Source organism: Triticum dicoccoides, chromosome 7B, assembly GCF_002162155.2.
Source record: "Triticum dicoccoides isolate Atlit2015 ecotype Zavitan chromosome 7B, WEW_v2.0, whole genome shotgun sequence".
NCBI lineage: Eukaryota > Viridiplantae > Streptophyta > Magnoliopsida > Poales > Poaceae > Triticum > Triticum dicoccoides.
The window spans coordinates 682,118,328-682,123,424 of record NC_041393.1 but is presented as its reverse complement, the minus strand read 5'-3'; the positions used below and the strand labels follow the sequence as shown (position 1 = coordinate 682,123,424).

At 54.6% G+C, this 5,097-nt stretch overlaps 1 pseudogene; it reads left to right on the top strand.

Moving 5' to 3' along the window:
- The first annotated feature begins 691 nt into the window (after positions 1 to 691).
- Positions 692 to 1,291, top strand: LOC119340242 (annotated as a pseudogene).
- The last annotated feature ends 3,806 nt before the right edge of the window (positions 1,292 to 5,097 follow it).

Below are 5,097 nucleotides of genomic sequence, written 5' to 3'. Positions count from 1 at the left end.
GGAGTGGGGCGGAGGGCACTGGCGCGCGGGCACGGGCGCTCGCCGCAGTAGGGCATGGGGCGGAAGGCACGGGCGCTTGCCGCGGCCGGGGCGGGGCGGAGGGTACGAGCTCGCTCACCGTGGCCGGGATGGGTCGGTTGGCTGCTGTTGCTGCCGGCGAGGCGGCGGCTGGCGGTGGCGAGCGGCGAGGCGGCGCAAGCTCTAGGGCGGCAGGCACGTGGCCGGGCGCGGGGGTGTGGCGAGCGTAGTGGGGATGGACAAGTTGGGGTCGTCTGCAGCGTTGGGCGCCGCAAACGCAAGAGGGACACACTTGTCCGTTTTCACACCCATTGCCACCGCAAACTGAAAAAATACGAACAAAGCGGACGTCCGTTTGGGGTCGTGCGGTGGAGTTGGCCTAAAACATGCGCCCGACCATTTGCTTGGCAGCTGCTTGTTGCATGCATATAATTATGTTCCTCGCTTGCTTCTCCTTTACTTATTTAGCCACTCTCCATCATCACCTCCACGACGCCGGCCTCTTCCTCCTTTATGTTACAACTACAAAAGACCACACGACACAAGCACAAGCAAGCAGGCACACTACTGGTTGCTGGCTAGCTTAGACAATTCTCTTGCATAAACTACTTCTTGGCTCTCTTGGCAGAAGATCTAGAGCGGCAGTGGGATCTGCGCGCGTGCACCAGCTTCGATGGGCCTCGATATCGCAGAAATCTCTGAATTGGCGAGACTCCGGCCGATCTAGACGACCGTGAGCGGTACCCGAGCCACGGCAGTACAGGAGGAGGGCGATGGCACTGTCGACACCGGCTGCATCACACCGACGGCGAGCGGCGCGCAATCGGCCATGGCAGGGGGAGCGGATGACGGCGTTGCAGCCGCCGACACCGGCAGCGTCAAGCCGAGGGCGAGCGGCTGCATGGCCATGCTGGCAATTGCGCGACTGCAGCAAGACGACGGCGTGGACGTCGGCTTCGCCACGCCACTTGTGGCGGGTGGAGAAATTGGGCCGCTAGACGGCTGCGGAGCGGGGGCCACTGCCGGCGACGAGGGTAGCTTCACTACGCCCACAATGGCCAACAGCGCACTGCTGCCCGCGACGGTGTGCCCACCGGCGCCTCGGAAGTCAGCACCGGTGCCGACGAGGAAGCGTGCGCCGCTACAGCAGCGGCTCTTCTAACCGGTGCCGCGCGACTTGACCACCGTGTTCGTGGCCGTGCCGCAGTGCCCGCCGCCCGCAAAGAAGATGCGGGCGCGCGTGGTGGAATCATCTGTGCCTCTAGGCACATGACTATGCTACCCCCGACATCGGCTGCGCCACAACCATGGCATGCGACACCATGGACATGCTGCCCATGGCGCCACTGCAGCAAGACCTTGGCGCCGATGTGATCAGCCTCGCTACGCCGCCGGTCACGTGTGGAAAAATCAGGCCGGGTGACAGCTGCAACTATGGCGCCGCTGCCGGCGACGAGGGTAGCTTCGCCATGCATGCCGGTGACGGCCGAGAGCGCGCTGGTGCCAGCCATGGTGTGCCCGCCAGCGCCGACAAGGAAGCGTCGGCCGTTGCAGCAGAGGCTTTTCTACCCGGTGCCGCGTGACGTCCCCATCGTCTTGGTCACCATGCCCGCCACCGGCCAAGAAGATGCCGGTGCACGTTGTCGAGCAGTCTGTGCCTCAAGGCATATGCTGTCGCGCGACATTGTCTCGGCCGCGAGTGCTGGAAAGAGTAGTTAGGCTTTAGAGCATCTCCAACAGCCGCGCTCCGCGCCGCACCCAAAAAATTAGTTTGCCGCGCGCGCTTCGGCTGGTTTAGCGCGGCCGCCAGCGCTGGCTCCAATAGCCGCGCTAACATGCAGCGCGAAAAAATACAGCGCGCGCCACGCACAAACCACATATACATTTCAAATAGAAACAAAAAATGATCAAATTAAACAAAATAAATCAACAATAAATAGTTCAATTTCGTTATCATTACAACACAAACAAATAGTTTATCGTTCAGTACAACAAATACTGCAATAAACACAACAAATAGTTTATGAACAATACAATGTAGAACGCAGAAATCATGCTCTTTGTCGTCCATTTCATGCCCACCACTCTCCAATCAGATCCTTCTGAAGATCATCATGCTCTTTGGCGCTGTTTCTCGGACGACGGACGCGTGCGAGGGCTGGCGGGACTAGGAGGGGGGAGGGAAGCGCGGCGGCGCGGGGATAGGCCGGGGAAGCGCCTGAACGGTCGCCGGGGGGGCGCGGGCGGCGGCGGCGGCGCGGCTGGATGGGGGTGGAAGTGGAAGAGCGAACGCGCGAGAGTCCAGCGCGCGGGAGCGGGCGCAGCAAATAAGCGGGCGCGATTGCGTTTCGGCCAGCGCGCTGAACTACATATGCCGCGCGCGCTGTCTTTGTGCGCCCGCTGGATCAACAAAACCGGTTGCGCGCGCGCTAAAACACCCATTTTACGACGCGGCGTTAGTTTGACGTGACTGTTGGAGATGCTCTTATTGATATCTCATTCACACACAAGACTAGCACTGAAGTTCAGCTGAACGTACTCCTCTCTCTGTTGGAGCTGAATCCCTCGGCTCCTCTCTTTATTGTTTCTCACAACATGTACAAATACACGAGTTGTTTTGGTGACTTGCTGCCTCACTCGGCTAAAACCTTTTCTAACTCCTCTCTTTATTCACACCAAAGAGGAACATATGTCCAAAAGATGCAAACATATGCCGCTTCGATCCCACGAGAAGCCCCCTCGCCGCGTCGGCCAATGGGCTAGATGCAGATCGAAGTACACCCACCGACCATGCTAACCACACCACTGCCGGAATCCAAGCTACCACACACCGAGTGCTTGCACCACGACTCCACGAGGCCTAACTCATGACGATGCTTTCAACGAAGTAACCTCGCCGCTCCCTCACACTCCTCCATCTATCATTTTGTAGGCGACTATACCGAAGATTCCCGAAATAAAGCCTACTCGTGTCCACAAATGTGTAGCCACCTAACGCCAACCAACCTCAATCGAGCAACCCCATCGTTGGCCTTTAGGTCACAGCCAACTAACAATCCTGTCCAAGATAACAAACACATACCAAAGGTGTCAATGTGCAAGTATGGGGAATGCGGCATCTCTACAGCATAATCGGAGCCATCATGACGTCACATTTCATGAAACTGCCGAGAGTCATTCCATGTAAAAGTGTCGCCACGTTGCTAATTGACTCGAGTGAACCGCCAGGAAAAATCAAGCCAGAACCCGTTTGGAGGCAAGCCCAGTCGTTGCCACAACATGTGCCATGCAACAATGAGACGGTGTGTGAGACAAGAGTCGTTGAACCGTTTGGCCTCTTTGATCCAAAGCATTTACATAGGAATTTTGAAGGACATAAATACTATAGAAAAATCCTTCATGGAAAATTTGATTTGTAGGATCGAATCATATAAATATTTTCTTTTCGAAAGTTTCTTTTGCAAATCTTTTGACAGTAATTCTGTATTTTTCACGACAGTATCATTAAACAAAGTTATGTGCAAACAAAACCATATATTCCTTTGGTTCAAAAATATAAGATGTTCTACCTTTTCCTCGGTGGGATGTATATAGAAACGGTTTAATGTCTTTGTTGACTTACTTCAGCCATATTCAACAATCTAAAACGAACCAAAACTTTGCCGCGGAGTAGCGGACCCTCAAAAGAGGCTGCATGCAGCGGTGACATGGCGGCATCGGGGGCACGGGCGGCACTGGTGGTCACGGATGCGAATGCTGCCGGCTACTCGTCGTTTTCTATGGCAGCTACGAGCCCATTCCCACCGCTACGACCATGAGACTGGCCCGTCCGCATCCATCGTGTTGGGGAACGTAGTAATAATTCAAAAAAATTCCTATGTGTCATCAAGATCAGTCTAGGAGATGCTAGCAATGAGAGAGAGGGAGTGCATCTTCATACCCTTGAAGATCACTAAGTAGAAGCCTTACAAGAACGCGGTTGATGGAGTCCTACTCGCAGCTATTCAAATCGCGGAAGACCCGATCCAAGCGCCGAACGGACGGCGCCTCCATGTTCAACACACGTACAACCCGGGGACGTATCCTCCTTCTTGATCCAACAAGGGAGGAGAAGTTGAGGGAGCACTCCGGCAACATGACGGCGTGGTGGTAGTGGAGCTCGTGGTTCTCCGGCAGAGCTTCGCCAAGCACTATGGAGGAGGAGGAGGTTGTATCAGGGTGGAGGGCTGCGCCAGGGGCTAGGCGTCAAGCTCACATGCACCTCCCCACTATATATAGGGGTGGTGCGGCTGGTTTATTGCCCTCCAAGTCCATTGGAGCATTTGCAAAGGTGGGAGGAAAGAAATCCCATCCTTTCCCTTCCCCACCGATTGTTATCCCCCATTTTTAGGGGGGGGGGGGTCTTGGTGCGCCTTGACCAGGGGTGTGGGGCCTTTGCCCCACTACTCACGTTCATGTGGGCCCCCCATGTAGGTGGGCCCCACTCTGGCACCTTCTAGAAACTTCTCGGTACAATACCAAAAAATCTCGAACATTTTCCGGTGGCCAAAATAGGACTTCCCATATATAAATCTTTACATCCAGACAATTCTAGAACTCCTCGTGATTTCCGGGATCTCATCCGGGACTCCGAAGAACTTTCGGTAACAACATGCAATTTCCCACTACAACTCTAGCATCACCGAACTTTAAGTGTGTAGACCCTATCGGTTCGGGAACCATGCAGACATGACCAAGACATCTCTCCGGCCAATAACCAATAGCGGGATCTGGATACCCATATTGGCTCCCACGTGTTCCTCGATGATCTCATCGGATGAATCACGATGTCGGGGATTCAATCAATCCCATATACAATTCCCTTTGTCCATCGGTATGTTACTTGCCCGAGATTTGATCGTCGGTATCCCTATACCTTGTTCAATCTCGTTACCGGCAAGTTTCTTTACTCGTCTCGTAACGCATGATCCCGTGGCTAACTCATTAGTCACATTGAGTTCATTATGATGATGCATTACCGAGTGGGCCCAGAGATACCTCTCCATTATACGGAGTGACAAATCCCATTCTCGATTCGTG